Below are 22,836 nucleotides of genomic sequence, written 5' to 3'. Positions count from 1 at the left end.
CTTAGGATTCTCTCTCAAGACAAGATCACCTAGTTGGAACTCACGTAGCCTAACTTTACTATTGTAACTTCTTGACATTTGCTACTGATAAGCTTGCAAATGATCACATGCCATTTATTGACATACATCTAGTAGTACTAGCTCATGGAGTCGATTTATTATGTAATCTTCATCAATAAGAAGGCCTTTCATAGAGATTCTTAAGGTAGGAATCTTGACCTCTATTGGAAGCACAACATCCACTCCATAAATCAAAGCAAATGGCATTGTACCCATTGGAGTCCTAATGCTTGTCTTTTATGCCCACAAAGTTGGATTAGTCTATAGGTGTCAGTCCCTCCCAGATTTGCTAACTATGTGATAACGAATCTTGAGAATTGCCTTATTGGATGCCTCTACCTAACCATTACCTTAGGGGTAATAGATAGAAGACCAATGTTGTGTGATTTTGAATCTTTTGAATAGTTCCTTGAGGTCTTTTTTTTTGAACTATCATCCATTGTCAGTAATGATGGAGGCTAGCTAGTACACCATACTAGCAAATAATGTAGTTTGTGATAAAAAAGAGCTACAGTTTTGTAATTTTCTATTGTGAGAGGTACTGCCTCTACCCACTTTGTGAAGTAGTCTGTAGCTATAATAATGAACTTATGTCCATTAGAAGAATTTGGGTGGATTTGACCCACCAAGTCAAAGGCCCATTGTTGAAATGGCCACATCATAGTAGATGGAATCAACTCCTTGGTTGGAGTGTAAATTAGATTCCCATGGAGCTAGCACTACTTGCAAGACTTGGCATACTTAATTGCCTCTTGTTCCATTTTAGGCCAATAGTAACCAGCTCTAATAAGTTTGCAAGCTAGTGTCAAGACATTTGAGTGGGATCCACAAATGCCCTCATGAACATCAATTAATGCACATTTGGACTCTTCAGGTTCTAAACACCTAAGGAGTGTTCCATCGAGACCTCCCTTAAATAAGTCATAAATAATAATGACATACCATGAAGCATTACGGATAAGGTAACATTTATCATTCAAGGTTAGACCATATGGAATGGTTTGGTTATGGAGATAGGAATAGATGTGATGGTAGTGAGATGAGTCTTGTCCTACAATAGAATAGATCATCCTAGAATCAGGGGTATCGTAGGCTAGGTAGTGTAACGCTTCCACTAGGAACTCATGTCAGAGATCATTTTCAAGCATCTATAATAGGGAGGCCAGAATAGCCATGACATTAGCCACTTTTTTATCTACTTAAGGAATTTTTTGGAAGGTGATGTGCGCAAAATACTTCTTCAAGTCATCAACCATGCATTTGTAAGGGATCAATTTCTCATCCTTTGTTTCGTACACATCATTAACCTAGTTGATTCTAAGCTAAGAGTTCCTAGAGATATCTAACTAATCCACTCTCCATTCAGCTACCATCTTCATGCCATTAATCAAAGCCTAGTATTCAAAAATGTTATTTGTACAAGGAAATAGAATCTTGTATGCTTTGGGTATTGATTATCTTTGTGGTGTTATGAAGATTAATCTAACACCAAATCCCTATTGTGTGAAGGATCCATTGAAGAACATGACCCACATTTGGTGTGTGAGACTTAGAATTGGGTCATCAGGGAAATTAATTTTCATTGGTAGGAGACTCTGCATAGGTGCATCTACTAGCTGATCTGCAATCACTTGTCCCTTGATAGCTTTTTGTTCAACATGCTGAACGTTGAACTCACTAAGTATCATGACCCACTTAGCCAATTGTCTTGTGAGAGCTACCTTACTGAACAAGTACTTTAGTGGGTCTATTTTAGCCACTAGTCACATAGTGTGGGCAAGCATGTAGTGTCTCAACTTTTGGGAAGCAAAGAAAACTATCAAGAAAGCTTTCTCAATGATACTGTAATTCCTCTCATAAGAGATCAGTGTGCAACTCAAGTAGTAAATAGCTCTCTCCTTGTTATTGGTGTCCTCTTAAGCTAGTAAGATTCCCAAAGATGTTTTAGTTATTGAATGTACAAAATTAAAGTCTTCCCATAGATAGGAGGCATCACGATTGATGGATTAGTGAGGTATTGTTTTATTTGTGTTGGGCTTTGTTCACAATCCTGACTCCAATTGAATTTCATACCCTTATGTAAAATCTTTCTAAAAGGTTGCGATCTATCTACCAATTGTGAGATGAACCTACAAATAGATTGGAGTCTACCTTGAAGACTTCTCATCTAGCTTATGTTGCAGGGTGGAGACATATCCAAAATTGCTTGAACTTTCTTTGGATCCACCTTGATTCCTTTCATAGACATAATGTATCCTAGTAGTTTTCCTAATGTGATGCCAAATGCACATTTCTTAGGATTGAGCCCGAGACTGAACTTTTCCATGTGATCTAAGATGGGTCCCAAATCTTGCAAGTGAGTATTACATTTTACACTTTTGACCAAGGTATCATCCACATAGTCCTCCATGGTCTTATGCATCATATCATCAAAAATTATAGTTATTTCTCTTTGATAGATTGCACCAACATTTTTCAAGCCAAATGGTGTTACGTTCTAGCAAAATGTTACCCATGTACATGTAAAAGAAATCTTTTCTTGATCTTTTGGCATGATTTTTATTTGATTATAACTAGAAAACCCATCCATGAGTGAGTACATATCATATCCCACTATCATGTCCACTATCATATCAATGTTGGGAAGTGGAAAATCATCCTTAGGACATGTTAAGTTGAGATCACAGAAATCAATACAAACTCTGATAGATTTTTCATGCTTGGAGGTTGGATTAATGTTGGATATCCCTTCAAAATAATTGATGGCATAGATGAAACCATCTTTTAGAAGCTTTTACAATTCAGCTTTGATGAGCAATGCAACATTAGGATGCATTTTTCAAAATTTCTATTTAACTAGTTTAATGCCTTGTGCAATGGAAAGATGATGCATAATGAGATTAAGATCTAGTCTTGGCATGTTGGAATATATCCAAGAAAAATTTATCTTATGTTAGAAGAAGGCAATGAATTCTTCCTTTTCTTCATGAGATAGTGGCTGTGCTAGATTTATCATATGAGGATGTTCTTCTATACCCAGGTTGATCAGCTACATTGGCTCTATAACCACTGATGATCTCTCTTGGAAGTGACTTGGAAGTGCATCAAATATCTCATCCATAGGTGCCTCAGAGAGGTTTTCACCCTTGGATACATCTTTTTTTTATACTTTTTTGGGTTTCAACACTACCACAATGTGGTTTTCACCATTGGACCTTTTCTGGTTTTTCTTTTTAATTGTATGACTGAGATATTTGATGTTAGCTTCAATCATGTTAACACTCTATTCACTGGTGGAAGACATTATAGGTTTGACAACATTTAGGTAGTAGGCAAGAGCATAGTCATTCTAGAATGTGGGGACTTCACTAGAAGCATTAGGGTTCCAGTCTATAAGCTCAAAATATGTGAGTGAAAGAGTAGTGACAGGTTCGATTGCATAAATGGTATAGTCATTAAATGCTTGGACTAGAAATTTGGGACCTACAATAACTTCATCCACAAGTGTGTTCGAATGCCTTTAAGTACTAACATTAGCAATTGATGACTTGAGGACACTAGTTGGATCGGACCCATTTGACCTAACCCCAGACATTTCACCCACTTCGAGTTGGTTTTCATAGACATGAACTTGGTCAATGTCTTTATTAGTAGTTGCTTCTAAAAGGGAGTCAATCTCATATTCCTTAGAATCAGTGCTACATGGTGAGAGGCTGTAGAATTCCCCAACAATGATAGGGACATACTTTCCTACATCATCTAGATTTTTACACAAATATTCAACATATGATGCCTGACTAGACTCTCCCCTTTCTGAATGAGCATTGGGTGGATCAGTATTGCCCACAAAAGAATCACTAGTATTATCCATAGTGCTAACACATGGTACATATTCATTCATCTCAATAAAGAATTTAGCTAGATTGTGAGGAATAGGATAAGGATAAGGATCCTCATCATCTGATTTATCATCTTGATTATCTAACTCGGCTTGTGATTCATTCTTGGATGAATCCTTAGGCTCTAGTATGAATTTGTTAGCCCCCAAATGGAAGGGAACTTTCTTAAAACCTAGACCAGATGTATCTCTATTTCTATGACCTATTGCTTTGATAGTATCAACTAGACCATTGTTATTGCACCTAATAGGACTAGTCCCCTTATAGACAGAATGCTTCATGAGTCTAAGACTAGGCCCATATTTCTCTGGAGTGATCTCTGAAGCTTGTTTTGTTAGGTCTACTGGAGTCTCTTCTTTGTAAAGCCATACAACAATGGCTCTATTTTCATTTTCATCCTCTAAGGGGACTGTAGCCTTGACAAATGTGCCAATATACTTAGTTTGAGGTGTCAACACAAATGGATTCTTTCCCTTAGATGGTCTCCCATAATGATGAGGAGACTAAGCAAGAGAGGTTAATGACAACATTGGTTTGATGTGGTATTCAGCCATGCTAGTTTCTTTTAGTTTGACTGACTAATCAATTTGTTTTAGCTTGTTGTCATCATAATCAATAGATTCTCTATGAATAGGGATGAAATTCTTAGCAACTTTGAGCATATTGCAGGTGTAGCTAGTATTGGTAGGAATAGTGACTTCAGAGCCATTAAATGGAAATTTGACACATTGATGATATGTGGAGGGCATAGCATGTATCTCATGTATCCATGACCGTCCTAGTAGAATTTTATAAGCTATAGGAATTTCTAGGACTTGACAAGTGACATCCCTTTCTACATGACTGACATGAAGGGGCAAGACCACAAGACCTAAAGACTTTTTTTCAACTTCATCATATGCTTTGATAGTCATCTTGTGGTGAGGATTAATAGAGTCCTTAGAGTAATTTAATTATCTAAGTAGAGAGGCAAGGACAATGTTCAAATTGGTGCCATTATCAATGAGGACCCGAAAGACACGTGTCTAATGTATCATGACCTCAATGTATATAGGTTGATTGTGTGGGTGACTCAATGAGTTGTCATCCTCCTTAGATAAGGACATAAAGTGAGGTGAGGTTAGATGACCTACCATAGATTGAAATCACTCAAGATCAATATCATGAGGAACATTTTTCTCAATGAGGGCTTTATCTAGAATCTACCTATGAGTAGGCAAGATTTTAAGTAGCTCAAAGAATGTGATTTGAGCATTAGTTCGTTTCAATTGATCAAAAACACTATAGCTAGTTACTTCTAAATTCATTGCAAGTTTTACACCTTTTCCATATGGGCCAGCAATGGTTTAATCTTTATGTTGTTCAAGATTAGGAGTAGAAGGCATAGGGCCTTTGAACACCAACTTGGCATGAGAGTGCATAATAGAATTGGCACAGTGTTGTGAAGATGTGTTATTTGTTGCTTTGGAAGTAGAGCCTCTCAAGACAAATAATATCTTAGGTTTGTTGTTATCTAGCTTGCCCTTAATGGTAATGACATCACAATATTAAAAATCTATAGGTTCAACCATGTTGATCACATTGTTTTCATTAGAGTATGCATAGTTGACCTTATTGTTAGGTTTTGGTTTTGAGCTCTCTCCTTTTTCATAGGCCAAGAAGGGTTCTTTGAAAGCCTTATGATCCAAGTTTTTTTTATGTCCATCTACCACAATGTCACCAACAACGATCATGTCCTAGACTTTGTGACACAAGTTTATGCAGTTGCTAGTTTTGTGTCCCTTATTTTGGTGGTACTTGCAAAATGCGGTTTTGTTCCACCATGGTGGGCATAGTTGTAGGTCATAAGGGTGAGAGTTATCCAATGGTGAAATGAGTTTGTTTTGTAACAAGATTTTGTAAAAAGATTTTGTAAACCACATCCAAAGGTTCACCCAGAGGTGTATACTCTCATTTAGGGTATGTAGCCCATGAGTTTCTCAATCGATTCTTGGATGTCTTATTTTTAAGAGGAGGTTTCTAGCATTTTTTGCTACATTGAGACCATCTGTGAGATTAAAGGCTGCCTTAGTAGGTTTAGGAGTGACATTGTCAACAACCCCATCATGTCAAATTTCTTGGTTCTTGTTGACATACATGGGTTTGTTCTTGTTAGAGGTGGAGCCTTGTTTTGTGTCCTTCTAAAGAGTAAGTTCACCCTTCTTGACCATGAATTCCTCTATGCAGATAGCTTGTGTGATCATGTCTTCAAAGGTATGTGGACCTTGAAGTTGGACTCTATACCCAAAATTGGGTAGAAGATTATTAGTGAAGATGTCAAGCTTTTCCATTTAAGGAATCTTGCATGAATACTTGGTGGAAAGTTGTCTCCACCTTTGAAGGAATGTGAGGAAGGGTTCCCCAACCTTCTACTTAAGGTTACATAAATCTTGAATATTGATAGGGTCTTTAATGTTATGAGAATATTTCTAGACAAAGAAGTTAGCAATTTCACCTAATGTTTTGATACTAGGAGACAAGTGTGAAAACCACTCCAAAGCCTAACCATCTAGGCTTCTAGGGAATAAACACATGAGATATGTCTAGTTATTCATAAATTTCATACACAAAGCACCAAATTCCTACAAGTGATCTTGGGGATTGGTGGTTCCAAAGTATTTTTCATACTTAGGTAGTTCTACTTCTCTTGGGAAAGGAGGAATTTCTATCCTCTTGTCAAATGGAAATGGACAAAGAGCATCTATGGTGTATGTTTTTGCAGGTTTGTCTTTCTCATGCATCATCTGAGCTAGTTGGTCTTGCATAATTTTTAGTTTTTTTTTTTGAGTTTGGAAGTATCAGTTTCCTCTTCAAGTGTGATGATAGTTTCCACATTGAAATGAGATGGTAGCTTAGCTCCCTCTTGAGCAAGTTTGAGAAAGTATTTTTCTTTCTCTTCATTGAGTAGGATTTCCATGACCTTTTGAAATTGTTTGTCTTTACAACACTTTTCTATCTGTTTAGGAAGTATTTCCACCTCTTCCTATTCCTCATCAGTGTAATGGTCTTTCTCTCTATCATTCCTAGGTTGATCTTGGTGTCTATTGTGACTACCATGTTTAGGTTCATAATCAGCCATTATAGGAATGTGCTTAGTTTCATTATGTTGTGATTGGAAAGGTCCTTTAAAAAGGAATTTAGAAATTTTTGTCAGAGATATGGGACCTTTTCTAGTCTCAGGATCCTCTTGATACAAAGGGTTCCTGGCTTGTTGTAAGTTTATGGAGAACATTTGCTAGACTCAAGGTGGTTTGAGGAACAAGGGAGATCATGAGGATCCCTCACTGGAAAAACTAGGTGCAGACCATGTATAAAATGGAAGGAAACCTCTACCACAATTATGACCCCTAGTTTGATCTCACCTAAGTCTAAGAGGATGAAACATGTTTCTAGTTCTTTTTGTGATAGTCATAGACAAGGATCACACTAAAACATAGTCTCAAAAAGTAAAAGGAAGAGTATTTTACACTAAGGTATGAGTAGTCTGAGTGAAGGCTGGAATAGCCAAGGATTATGACTATCATGACATGGAGTATAACAAACACTAAAGGATGAGAAGAAGACACTAAGAGACGAGACTAGTTAAAGTATAGACTGCAAGTCATTAGCTAAGCAAGATGTTGCTATTTGGAACTATTTATAAAGAGAGAAGAGGCATATTGATGTAGGAAATAGACTAGACACAGAGTGTAGATTGCTCAAACAAGTTGATTCAATAGTTTCAACACAAGGTCTTGTGTGAAGATTCTCTAGGAGGCACATGAGAAAGTACATAGGGAGGCACGAAGACTTAGATCAACAATTTAAACTCATGTGAGGATGTGTTATAGGCCATGTGAAAAAGTAATAGGTTTTGACAGATAGAAACTGGAGATTGTCAGCAAGATCTTGCACAGAGATATGCAAGTTATCATGTAATGATCTTGATAGACCCACACAAAGAAGTGACAAGACAAATGTGGCTTGCACAAAATCTTACAAAACTATGCATGAAATTTAAGAACAAATAGACAACAATATTGAATTTTGAAGAGATTTTGACAATTTTAGACTAATCTAGATAGATTGTTGGTTCATTTGATAGATAATAGGTAGATTGTAGGGTTGATTTTTAGATTGTGAAATTACATTGGGTTTCAAGTAAGAAAAAGTGTTTTCAACAAGACACAAGAAACAAGTAGTAGTCGAATACAATCTGACTAAGGACAAAGCAACTTAGATGGACATGGGAGTGTTGACCTTTTAGTCTATTTAGGTTGATTTGGACATGTTTAAGACTTGATAACAATGATGCTTTTTCCTTAAAAATAGAAAATGGTAGAGAAGGAAAAACCTTTGTCCCATAACTTATGTGCATGCATGCACCTCACATAGCCATGTCACCCCCTAGAGGGCACCCATGTTTTTTGTGTATTCAAAAGGCTCAATAACATATATGCTGAGTGAACACCCTTCTGGCAGGGATCAAGTGCATATACCACCTTCCAATGCCCAGTAACATTCCTATGGTGAGTTCTACAGGAGAGATTCTTCCCCCTCCTTGCACAAAGATTATGCCTCCTTTTGGAAGTGAATTGGGTAGCCCCTAACTAAAAGGTTTTTATTTGACTTTGATTCATATTGATTCCTAGTATCTCTACAAGTGGTGTTGAGACTAGCAACCCACACCAACATTTGAGAGTGCACACACTTTCTTAACAAGACTGGGGCCAACATTGGCTAGTGTAATAGATAGAGGTTCCCCTTGATATGTGATATCAAGAATCAAGGGAAAGAAGTTAATACAACTTTGGAGTCTTTTCTCTATAAAGCTTCTTTATTATAGTCAGTTGGAATCATTGACTAAAGGAGTGTGCTCACTTGGGTCATTTTTGTAGGTTGGATCACTTTGGTAGGCCCTCTAAAGGAATGACTTAGAATGGTGGTTCATACATAAGGGTCAAAGTTTTTTATTTCCCTCAAGGGGAAGGAGCATACTCATCTACCTTAGTTTCTCACCCAAACACATAGAACATGTTAATCACCAACTTAGCTTAATCAATCTAAACTCATCCTTTCTATAGATTTTGATCCCCTTAAAAGGAAACCATCATCTCATTATAGAAAAGGGTTAGCACTAGAGAACCACTAAGCTACTTGCCTCCCTTGGATGTTTTCTTTTAGAAGCTTCTAGGTTTTTGATTCACCCTTGTCATGACCTCCAAGTGGTGAAGAGCATAATCCCCTATTCTTATATCTTGCACCCTATGAAGTTCACAAGCTCTAATTAGACTATGTTTAGAAAGTAGGAAAATGACACATTGCTTTAGTGGGTTTTAAGATTGGTCTTTGACAGTGTCCTGCAACACACAATTAGTTCATGTTTAGGAAAGTTTGTGTGAAGAAGTCTTCATCAAAAATCTTTCAAACAACTATTAGGCTACAAATAATAATAATAATAATGCTTTAGAGAAAAGATGTTAGTAAAAGATGATAAACAACATTTTGAAAAACTAAATCTTAACTACGTTGTTTCAAGATTTCATGCAAAATCTTGTGTAGGTCCACATGAAGTCTTCTACTATCATGCATGAGAAAATGATGTGCCACATGAGAACCTGTGCAATAGAGCATATTTTTGCATGAGAAAGTGTATAGCGATGTGTGAAACCCTCAAATAGTCACACAAAAAAGAAATTTTTTGCACAAAAATTTGGAAGATTGTACAAACCAGTATGATAGAGTAATAGAAAATGATAGAAATTAAGACAAATGAGGCCAGAAAAAATGTTTTCCTTGGCTCCATAGTGGGTGCCAGAAATGTATACATGAAAATGAGGCCTCAGATCTTTCACCTACACTTCAACATGGTCATTGTATGTGGATTCATCTTAGAATGAACATGGGATGGTTCATCCAAGAGGTTTGACAATGTGACCTGTTGCCTTCTAACTAGAAGGATTTTTCTTGTGTGCTCTCAAAATGAGAGGCAGGCAACTAGACCTTTCTAGAATGAAGGATTTATTCAAAGTATGAATATGCAGGTAATTTATATGATGTGCAATTTATTCTATTAAACCATAAAATAAAATTAAGCTAGATGTATGCATTAATAGGCTAGATGATATTAAAATACTAAGCAAAAGCACATATGACAACTATAAAAATGAGTATTTAGTTGAACAAAAATTCAATATCATCAAAATCTAACCTTCATAATGAGAGATTGAGAGACCCTTAAATAGAATTCAAGAATTAATCAATGGTCAAGATCAATTTGGATGAATGGTTAAGATTAGAGAGAAGATTCAACTAAAATGGAAATTTCCTTGTGCAAGTGAAGTTGATTGTTTCAAATCTAAGTGTGATGAGTAGTTAACTAAACTTTTATGAGTGTGAGAACAAGTTAACTAGATTGATTCTAATTCAAGAGCTAGTTCACTCAAATTTTCCATTTTAGAACTAAAGAGAAGATTTTAAAGATATTATTTAATTTAATAAAGTGAGATAAGACCTCATAAATGCACTTTTCATTTAATTGACTAATTACATTCAATTAATTAAAGTGGGCATAATTATTAAATTAAATGTTTTTAATCCCTTTATACGTTAGCCTTAGGATATAATTTAATTTAATTAAAGTACGAACACTTCAAATTAAATTAAATATTAATCAAATGGGTTTAATGTGACTAATACAAGTCAATAAGAATTAAATAGGTAGTTTGATTAATGTAGATTTAGGGTTTTCTACATTTGACACTTAGGTCAAGTAGCTAGAATTAGAATAAGAGTTGCCTAGTAGAATAGGATTCTAGAATTGATCAAAAATAGACCAGAATTGGTGATCATGACAATGATCCAATTTTGGGGTATTACAACTATGAACGATAAGCACTACACAACTCAATTTTCATTGAGGAACTTGATAAACCTTATGAAGCTCAGTTTACACTACAGATCACCATTATGGTAGAAATTGCTTGGCACACACTAAATATTATTCCTTGGACTTAGTAGCAAACATAGAACTCAGTAAGTCTTGAAATGCTTGGTTAACACTGTTAACTATACAATAAGCTTGGTAGATACTATCTATCTGAATAAGTGTGTGTTATTAATAACAAACTTGACTACAATGTCAACACAAATAACTTGATTACAATTGTTTGCTACTCCACCACTGATGCTCTTTCTACCATCCATACTACCTTCCCAATTAGTATCAATATAAGTATAAAAAGTGAAATCATTAGATATGTCATACCACAATCCAAAGTCTAGAGTTCCCTTTAGATATCTAAATATCCTTTTAACTACCACATAATGTTCTTCTCTAGGATTAGCTTGAAATCTTGCAACAATTCTAATTGCATTTGCTATATCTAGCCTTGTGTGAGTCAGATATTGCAACCCTCCAATCATAGATATGTACTTCTTCTCAATAGTAGGTGTCTCATGCTTTGAAGATAACTTGTATCTAGTTACCATAGGTGTTCTAACTAGTTTACATGTTTCAAAAAAAATATTTTCAGTAGATCTTTCAAATACTTAGCCTAAGAAATAAAGATTCCTTTTTTGTCTTGTATAATTTGTAATCCTATGAAGTATTTCATCTCTCTTATCATACTCATTTCAAATTCCTTCTTCATTTCTTCCACAAACTTGTCACTTTCATCATCATCTCCTCCAACTATGATATCATCAACATATATTACCAAAATCATCAATCCATCATCTATTTCTTTCAATTATAAATTATTTTCTACCACACCTTTGCTAAATCCAAGCTTTGTCAAATTCTTGTCCAATCTTGCATATCAAGTTCTTGGTGCTTGCTTCAAGCCATAGAATGCTTTCTTCAATTTTCATACTATGTCCTTGTCATCTATTAAAGGAAAACCTTTAGGATATTCTATGTATACCTCTTCTTCAAGTTCTCCATTCAAAAATAATGACTTGACATCCATTTGATACACTTTAAATTTCTTGCATACTGCATAGGCTAGGAATAACCTTACTACTTCTATTCTTACCACAGGAGCATAGGTTTCATCATAGTATATTTCTTCTTGTTGTGAGTAACCTTTATATACCAATCTTTCTTTGTTCCTTATAGCTTCACCTTGTTTATTCATCTTGTTCTTGAATACCCATTTTGTTCCTATCACATTCTTGTCTACTGGTCTGAGGACCAATTCCCATGTCTCATTCTTCACTATTTGATCCAATTCTTCTTTCATAGCTTTCTTCCAATAGTCATCTTTACATGCTTAATCTACATTCTTAAGTTTAACTTGAGATATCAGACATGGTTCCTCATTGATTCTAGTTCTTGTCATCACACCTTTATCTCTACTTCTGATGATCTACTCTAGTGGATGATTCTTTGCCATATTCTTATCAGAAGTAGGAGTTATTATGTCAACTCTTAGCTCTATTGAAGGTTCCAAACATTATTCAAGCCTTTTCTCTCCTTCATTTTGAAAATCATTGTTAGTCTCAAAGAATACTTCAATATTCTTTGGTTTAGTAACAACATTCTCATCATTAGAATTGTAATCAACTACTCTTGTATCTTGAATTTCTCATCAACTCTTACATTTGCACTCTCAACAATAGTCTTAGTTCTTTGATTATAATATCTATAAGCTCTTCTTTTCAATGAATAATCAAGAAGCATACCTTTATCACTTATAGCATCAAAATTACCAATATCATCATCTCTTTTGATGTAACATTTTCTACCAAAAATTATAAAATACTTAACTATAGGTGAGTTTCCAAACCATAGTTCATAAGGGGTCTTGTTTGTGTCTTTCCTAACTTGCACTTTGTTCATACTATAGATTATTCTATTCAAAGCTTCTCTCCAAAATATCTTGGATACACCATTCTCAGCTAATATAGCTCTTGCTACTTCTCTTATTGACTTGTTTCTTCTCTCTACAATGTCATTTTATTCGGGAGTTCTCAAAGCTAATAACTATATTTTGATTCCATTAGCTTCAAAAAATATGTTAATTTCATTTGAAGTAAACTATCCTCTATCTAATCTTAAACATTTAATCTTTATACCTAATTCATTCTCAACTCTATTGTTGAATATCTTGAACTTATCAAATGCCTTAGATTTTTATTTAAGAAATGAAACCCACATCATTTTACAAAAATTATCAACTAAAATCATGAAGTACCTTTCACTATAGAATCCTTATCTTCATAGGACCACTAAGATCTATATGTATAATCTCCAACTTTTCTATAGTTGTAAACTTCTTGCTAGGAAAAGTTCTGGTATGCTTTGCCAATACACACTCCTTGCAAATTGTGTTAGTAGGCTTAACAATCTTAGAAAAATCTCTAATTACAACCATACTACTAGTTTTTACAATTTTGTTAGATTTTATATGAAAAAATCTCTTATGCCATAACCAACTATAATCTACTTTAGCATCCAAACATTTCATTTCAGTTGGATTTAGTTCAAATAAATTACTTCTAGATCTAGATCTTGTTCCAATTATCTTTCCATCTTTTTCTTTGATCATGTATGTATTCTCTATGAATTGTAACTTATAACCTTCATCCACTATTCATCCAACACTCAAGAGATTATGTTTCAAACCATCAAAAAAAAATATGTCCTTAGTGTTAGTCTTACCATCAAGAGTTATAGATCTAATACCTCTAACATGGCACATTGCATTATTCACCTCTGATAATGCCTCCATCATGACTTTTGAAGTCAACAAACTTATTCATATCACTAGTCATATGATGTGAACAACCACTATCAATTATCCAATTAGATTTATTTTTAGCCTATGATACCTAAAAGAATTTGGTATATCTTTGATACCATGTAATAATTTCCCTTAGATAAAAATCACCGAAGATCAAGGAACTCAAGCACATGTACAATAGTTGACCAACACAGTATGATCAGAATAATAATATCCAGAATTGATTTTTTGTCATTCAATGCTCTATCATGTTGTGTCATATACATACACACTAGGAGTGCCTGCATATAAAGGCCTCTGGAATGGTTCTAGAATGCTTAGGAGTCAACACACTAATAACTCTTACAACTAGGCAAATGTCCATCAGGAGTGGATTATCCTCCATTAAGCACAGGAGTAAGTGTGATAATGAGAGGATAAGCCTAAAATGGTGAACCACATAATGAGAGGATAAGCCTACAATGGTGAACCACATAAAATTATGTTGTAGACACCATATGCTAAAATAAGATCATGAATAACTATGTTTTCTACATGACAACTTAGTTGATTATGAAAAATTCAATGTTGTAGACACTATGTTCTAAATTAGAGTTGCTTACTTCTGTGTTGTCAACATGACAACTCATAAGAGTACACAAACACCTAGGTTTAAACTAATAAATATTAAAATAATACATTGATCTAAGTAAACTTAAGTAAAGTGAAAATAGTGAATAATTATTTACACCAACAATACCAAATCCATCTTCTCTGGAATTTCTTCTTTGATTGCTACAAATCTTATTTCATCATCACTAGCACTTACTACATGTTCATTAGAATCATCTTCATCATTTGCATACAAACAATCTCTATCTCTTTTGGGTTTGAACTTTCCTTTATACTTTTTCTCTCTTTTAGGACACTTAGATGCATTATGACCAAACTCATTACAAGTCCAACATTTTAAAATTTTATTGCCATCCTTTTCTTCTATCCTTTTATCCTCATCAGATTTGCTACTAGTAGTAAAACCTCCTCTAGCACTAGTTCTCCTTGAAAAACTAGGTTGAATATTTAGGGCACTAAAATTTGTTTTTACTCTAGTCAATTCTCTAGACTATCTAAGCTCATTTTTAACTTCTTCAAGTCTCCCATGTAGTGTCTCATTTGTGAAATATTTGGTACAAGAGATCAACAACTATATCATTTGAACTAGTTGCTTAAATGGTGGCGTTAAGCTCTTCAATATCTTCCAGATCACCTCATCATCTTCTTTGGTTCCTATTGTCACAAAATTTTACACCCTTGTCCAAAGTTTTTACCCTAGGACAACCCTATGAAACATGGAAACAACCCCCAAGCTATGGGACTTGAACTATGAAGTTGAGTATCCAGAGAAGGCCAACTTCCTTTGATATCTAGATGCACCTAACTACTATTGGAGAGGAAAAGGGAGAAGGAACACATGAAATAAAATCTACCTACTCTAACCTAAGGGGGTGATGCACCAAAATAGATCATTTGAACTTATCTCTACCCATGAATGCATAGTCAACCAATTATAACCTCAAAGAATATAGATCTAGACCTTGCTTAATTCAACAAACACATGTAGATCAGACAATAAAAAAATGCTATAGGAAAAAACTTCACTTAATATCATTCAAATGTCAAAAGTAGATACAAAAATTCATATTGTAGAACATAGACAAAAAACATTAACTAGAGGCAAAGAACCCTGCATAGTGTGTCAATAGCTAAAATAGACTTAGTAGAAGATTACAATAGTTTAGAGGCATGAGATATTATACTAGTATGCATGAAAGCAATACTAGAGAATTAGAGAAAGATCAAACCTTACAAAGACTAAAAAGTCTACCTTTATAGTTCAAGCATGACTAAGATATTTCTAATAGAGTTACTCCACAACTACTATCTTAAATGATCAGAGAATAACCATACAATTCTGGAGAAAATTTGATCTTGGCACAGATTCAAATACAATGAAATCTAGTATTTTTCCAAAATAGAGCCTTGAGAAGATATAACAATGTCATTGATTCACTTTGACCAAGTAGATGGATAAAACTAGAGGTGGTTGAGTTTTTTCCTTCATTCATTAAGCATGGCATTCATTTGAGAGTGGTTGGAATCGATCATGAAGATCATATCATGCAAGAAAACATCTCTTTGTCATAGTTGGCTCGAAAAACTAACAAAGTCAATATGTCAGCTAGGTCCTACAACCAAGATGGTCTACATAGGCCAATCATATTATTTCTTTTTGTCACCCTACAAAGTCTCCAAGTGTTTAACCATATAACTTTTAACTAACCACACCACCCTCAAACTTAACTGTAGCGGTTAACAAAAAATGTCAACCCAATTGCCAATGTTAATTGTAGTATTATCTCCTCAATTTTGCAAAGACGTGTTTCCTTCAAGCACTTTCCTGCAATGTCTAAAGTTCTTGTAATTCCATAATGTGGGAAAACACTAATCATTGATCTATGGAAGATCAACGATCAATGAAATTTTTTGTCATTACTAGGCCTACCCCATTAATACTTTTGGGCCCATAGGCTACTCAACATCCACCTCAAAATGACCTAGCATCCAATTGGCACCACTTTTAACCGTAGAAGCCCACACAAAAGGACAAACCCACTAGTCCACTTGTCATAATGTCACTTGCCCGCATTGCCAAAAATTTGCATTCCAACTCATACTAGCATATTATCATAGTCAAAAAGGTGACCTACAAGAAATGGTACCCATATGCCACATGGTAGTGAGGCATTTACCTACTTTATCTAAAGGTCATTTACTTTGAAGAAGTAGGAAAGTGCCCACTATAGATTTGTGCAAGATGTGGCGATGCCAAGAATTGTGGGAGCCCCAAAAGTAAACTTAAGAGAATATAGAAATATTGAAGGCTCCTTATTTAAATATTTTGTATTTCCATGGTATTTGAATATTTAAAAAGAATGGAAAGAGGTCATTTATCATTTAAATTCAAATGGGGTGATTTTGGTAGGAAGGCAAATTTGGCCAACAATTCTGGCAACTTAGAGGGGATGTAAGCCAACTTTGCATTAGACCAGTGGCCTAAGGCATCCACTTGGCTAAAGAGTCATAGAAAATGTGAGAATCCTCCCAAAGAAACCATAAAATTGAAGAAAAAAAACCTAGGAAACCTCAAAACTACCTCTCTACAACTAGAACGAAGAACAAAAATCCTTTGCAACCTCTACAAAACATGTGCTCATGCATTTCTTTGAAAAAAAGAAACTAGAAAGGAAACTAACCTAATTATACACATGAAGTACACATGTTTTTATAGAAGAAGGACTTAAGATATATTCCATTGACTGGAATAGGTAGAATTTCACCATTAGGCTTGCTTAATTGAAAAGCATTAGCCTATTTGTAGCTAATGACTACATAGGGACCACTCCATAATGTATCAAATTTTGAGTGCCTCCTAGGTTTTTCCCTATCTGCATCCCATTTTAGTACTAGATCACATTCTCTGAAGATTCTAACCCCAACCTTCCTATCAAAGCTCTTTTTCACCTATTTTTGATGTTTCTCTAGGGTTTGCATGGTCTATTTCCTTTTCTCTTCTAGTTCTATCATCTCTTTCATTCTTACTATCATGGTATCATTTTCCATCAACTCTAGATGATGAGCTTGTTCTATGTATGAGAATTCTAATGAAATTGGAAGCTTGCTTCTCTTCCATATACCAAAATGAAGGGTGAATATCCTGTGGCCCTCTTAGGTGTTATTTTATCAGCCCATAGTGTTGCTTTCAACTTTTGATGCCAACATATCTAGTTGTCCTCTATAGTCCTTTCATAATCCTGATTAAGTTTTTGTTAGATGACTCAACCAATCCACTACGATGGTAGTAGTTTGAAAATGTGCTCAAGTAGATATTATGATCAACTACTCATGCACAAATCTAAGCCCCTACAAAATATTTTTCATTATCTAAAATAATGGTTGAAGGGGCACCAAACCCGGTCACAATTCCACCAAGGAATTCAACAACAAAAGATTTTGTGGTATCCTTTAATGTTATTTCTTCTGTCCATCTGGTAAAGTAATATGCAGTAGCTAAGATTCATTTGTGACTAGAGTTGGAAGGAAGATTGATAGGGCCTATCAAATCCACTCCCCATTGAGCAAAAGGCTAGTCCACCTGAATGGGATGAACAAGAAGAGCTACAAGTCTTTTCTTACTAGAGAAGAAAGAACATTTTTCACACTTCCTCACATACTTATGAAAATCATGGAATAGGGATGGTCAACAGAAACCAACTCTCATGATCTTCATTACAGTTGTCCTTGTTAAAAAGTGGCCACCATCAGGATTTTCATGTAGCTCTTTGATTATTTTTTCAGCTTGGTCTATATCAATACATCTTAATAGGGCTACATTAAAATATCTCCTCAAAAGGATACCATCAATTATGGCATAAGGAATTGACTATAACTAATACTATCTCATTTAATTTCTATCCAATCCTTGACGGTATACAATTGCTACCAAGAAGGTCATCATTTCATCTATCTAGCTTTTTGGATTATTGTTTCTTGCTTCCTCCTGTTCTGTCAATATCATGGCAACTTCCTCATCTGACTCTTGAGTTGAGATCATCTATTTGCACAATCCCTTTACTTTTATGAACTTAGTAATCTAGATCTCAATATCATATTCCATTACTTTAGTAATTCAACTATCACTCTTCTCACTAATATCTTTTCTCAAAAGAAAGTGCTTCACACTGTTGTGGGGTATTAACAAATGGATCTTGTTATGAGACAGAAGGTGTCTAAATTTCTTAAAATTTCTGATGACTACAAGGGTTTTCTTCTCTACATAATTGTATTTGTCTTCATATTCTTTAAATCCTTCGCTAAATAAGGCAATAGGTTGGTCCTCATTCTTTTCAATTGTTTGAGCCAAGACAACAAAAATACTTGATTCACCACCTAAGGCATAAAGGATGAAATCCTTCTCAAAATTCAAATCGATAAGAGTAGGAGTTGATGCTATGGCTACTTTGATCTCTTCAAAAAAAAATTTCCCTTCCTTGGTCCATGAAAAGACCATATTTTTCTTAAGCATGGTTGTAAGAGGTTGTTGGAAATTTGATTGAAAAGATCATTGTGAGAATAAGATTGAAGATCAAAGAGGGAGATTGTTGCAAAGAAGCAAGTTTATTGTTAAAAGAATGTTTTCAATCATTGTTTTGTCATTGATGTCAAACCTACTATTTGTAGGAATGAAATTTTCTTATAAGATCCAAGTACTATCACTAAGTTGATTAATGAAGAGGATTTGATCAACAAGATGTAACAAGAGTACCTAAGGAAAAGGTTGAGTTATGATGTTGTAATAAAGTGCAAGGATCAATTAAGAGAATGGTTAAATGATGTATTGATTACATACTCAAAGTTATAGAGGTTGGTTACACTTAGAAACATTAGAGGAATAATTTGTAACAAGGTTGACTACAAAACTTAAACTAAGTTCATTAGTGGGTGTCAAGCAAGCTAGTTAAAGCCAAACAAATTCTTAGTTGGAGCCAAGCAAAAGGAAAATCTAGTGTGTGCTAAGTGATCTTCAAGTGCCGAGTGAAGTTCAAGTGCTGATAAAAGTATTAGGTGCCAAGAATCAAAAAATCTTAGTTGGTGCTAAGTGAAATTTAGGTGCTAAGCATCAGTAAAAATATAGTAGGTGTTGAGTAACACAGTATGTGTCAAGCACTAGTATTTCAATAGTGCAAAGCTACTGCATTATTTTAAATGACAAAGATTTTTCAAATCTAAGCCGACATAGTTGTTGTCTTGAATTTTGTGAACCATCTAGAGGATAAGGATGATGAGCTGGTGGCACAAAATTCTATGTAAACCATTTTTAGGAAAATTCAAAAGGATTGTTCAAGAAGTTTCTAGAGGAAACAAAATAAGGGTTAGATACAATGAATCCTACCTAATCCATACGAATTGAAATTAAAGGATGGAAGGATCAAGTGGGAAAAAGAGTTCCAAAATTCTATTTAAGGATTCAAAGACCAAGAAGAAAAACTTGTTGCTGCTAAAGTGCCAAATTGCAAAGTGATTAGAAGGGTGTCAAGGAGAAGACATCTAGGAGAAGGAAAAGCACAGAGGCTCTACTTCTACAAGTGGTCAAGGAGAGATGATTGCATGGGTACATTGAGCATGGAGACTAAAGGAGACTAAGCTTAAAAGAAGGGCAAGCTGTCAAGAATTACAAAGACTGAAAACCAAGCAAAGATATGAGCTAAATGGTGATTTGAGATCTACAAGTTGAGTTGTATTCTATAATCAGGGCAAAATTCCTAATTATTGCTCTCTAGCAATTGTCTCAGTTAGGATAGTAGGAAAATCCTATGGACTTAGGTTGGCCTAATAGCCATTTTAAAATCCTTTAATAGGGTGGCATTCCAAGTGAATGTTCTAAAGTCCTCTAAGCAGGCCCACTTCTAATAGGGTGGTTAGATCCTTTAACTAGGTCATGTTTAACAGTGTGTTGTAAGCATTTAATAGGGTAGGCCTTTCACAGGGAATCACTTCAAAAGAGTAAGAATTGAGTAGCATGTTACTATTGGTTTTTGCCAAATTATGTTTCCACATAAATCACCATGTTATGTGTTGATATTTTATGTGTTATTCTTGCACGTTGATTTACAATAACTTGCTGAATAGGAATGTTAAAGCTTGGATGAATGTATGGTTGAATGGGCTCACTACACTTAGTGAAAAAGTTTGAATTGTACATGTTGGACTTTGAATAACTGATTTACCCCCCTCTCAGTTATTCTAAAGATTTCTAACAATTGGTATCAGAGCCATCTAGTGATTTAGTTTCAAGGTACTAGAAGCAGAAAGGTTAAGATTATAAGAGAGAAGTTCTCAAGCTCAACAAAGACAACTTTGTTGCATGGCAGAGTCTGATGAAATTGCACCTTGGATCAATAGGTGACTATGCACAAACCTAAATTGGAACAAAATATTTAAATAAAATTGGATCTATTATTGTGGATGATTTGAGCAAACAAAAGGAGCATAATCAAGCAATGTTGGAGATTGCCTTTGCAGTCAGCTATGCGGAATATGATGACATCAAAGATTGTGACACTACATTCAAGATGTGAAAAGCCCTAATAGATATCTATGGAGGAGATCAAAATGTCAAAAGAGAAAAGAGGGAAAGCCTTAGATGAAATTTTGATGACATGAAAATGGAGGAAGGAGAAAATGCTGCTCAATATGTTGCAAGAATGAAAGAAGTGGTAAGTGCAAGAAGAAGTCTAGGTGGTCAATTGGAAGAAGAAACTGTTAGCAACAAATACTTAAGAACTCTACTCTCTATCTATGCTATTAGAGTTTTAGTCATCCAAGAGCTAAGGTGTGTACAAGGAAACACACTAACCTTTGAATGAATAGTGGTAAGACTTGCTACATTTGAATTGTCAAACTTTGACAACTACAGACCTGAGAACCTTGAATCTACTCTCAAATCCAAGATGACAATAAAAGACACTAAGGAGGGGAAATTAAACAAGAAGTGAAGAAAAGAAAAACATGCATCTAGTGACAGCAACACAAATGATGAAGATGTGGAATAGTTAGAAGCACTCCTAGCTAGAAGATTTCATAGAGGCAAAGGTAAAGTAAAAGCTAAGCTCCCTATCATATATTTTAATTGCAATGAAGTAGGTCATATTTCTACAAGGTGTACATAGAAGAAGAACTACAATGAAGGAAACAAGTACAGGAACAATAGAAAAGATGATAGAAAAGACTACAAGGAAAAAGGCAAAGATGCTACATTGTTGAAGAAGTTTCTGATGAGAATGATGATGAAGTAATCTATGTGGCCATGAAGGATGAATTAGATAAAGATGAAGATAAAGCAACAACATTGGTAACCTGTGTGAACAAGAATGACAAGTGGATCATAGACAATGGATTCTCCCATCACATGATAGGAGACAAAAGTAAGTTCATTACTTTTACTCAATATGATGGAAATAGTGTTAGATTCGGTAATGATGCTCCATGTAAAATTAAAAAAAAAGGATCTATTAAACTTATAGAGAAAATTTAATGTGATAATGCATACTATGTTGAAGAATTGAACTACAACTTGTTGAGTGTATCACAGTTAGGCAATGTAGGTTACAAAGTAGAATTTGGAAACAAATCTGCCAAGATCTATGAGACTGATGGAAATTTGATAGGAAAAGGTGAAAAAACTAGGAGTAACTTGTTTTACCTAGATATGGAAGATGCAACTTGTCTTGTTGTTAGACTTGATGATGTGTGGTTGTGGCATAAAAGATTATGTCATTTTAACTTTGACAATCTGATTAGCATTAGCAAAAAGAAGAAGGTTAGAGGGTTGCCTAAATTGAAGAAACCTGAAAACACAATGTGCAAACAATGTGAACTAGGGAAGATGACTAAGTCTAATTTCAAAAGCAAAACATACACTTCTAAAGAAGTACTAGAGTTAGTCCATACAGACTTATGTGGTCCAATAGAAGTGCAAAGCTACCTAGGAGATAGATACATAATTTTATTTGTGGATGACTACTCCAAGATGATGATTGCTATGTTTTTAAAGAAAAAATGTGATGCATTTCAAATGTTCAAGTGGTATTTTGCTAGAGTTGAGAAGGAAATAGGGAAGAGTTTGAAATGCCTAAGATCAGACAAAGGAGGAGAGTTTACATCAAAAGAGTTTGAGATATTCTGCAATGACAAAGGTATCAAAAGACAAACATTAGCACAAAGAACTCCACCACCGAATGATATTTCTAAAAGAAGAAATAGATCAGTGATAGATTGTGCAAGGACCTTGATGATGGAGAAGAATGTTTCTCTAAAGTACTAGAGAGAAGTTATAAGCACTACTGTTTACACCTTGAATAGAGTCCAAGTCAAGAAAGGTACAAATGCAACACCTTTTGAACTATGGTATGGTCACTCACCTAATATAAAACATTTCAGAGTATTTGATTGTAAATGCTACATTCTCAAAGACACTATAAATGGAAAGTTTGATGTGAAGAGTGAAGAAGGCATAT

This window comes from Cupressus sempervirens, chromosome 8 (assembly GCF_028749045.1).
Source record: "Cupressus sempervirens isolate cs-2001-9-10 chromosome 8, ASM2874904v1, whole genome shotgun sequence".
Lineage (NCBI taxonomy): Eukaryota > Viridiplantae > Streptophyta > Pinopsida > Cupressales > Cupressaceae > Cupressus > Cupressus sempervirens.
This window is presented reverse-complemented; position numbering follows the sequence as displayed.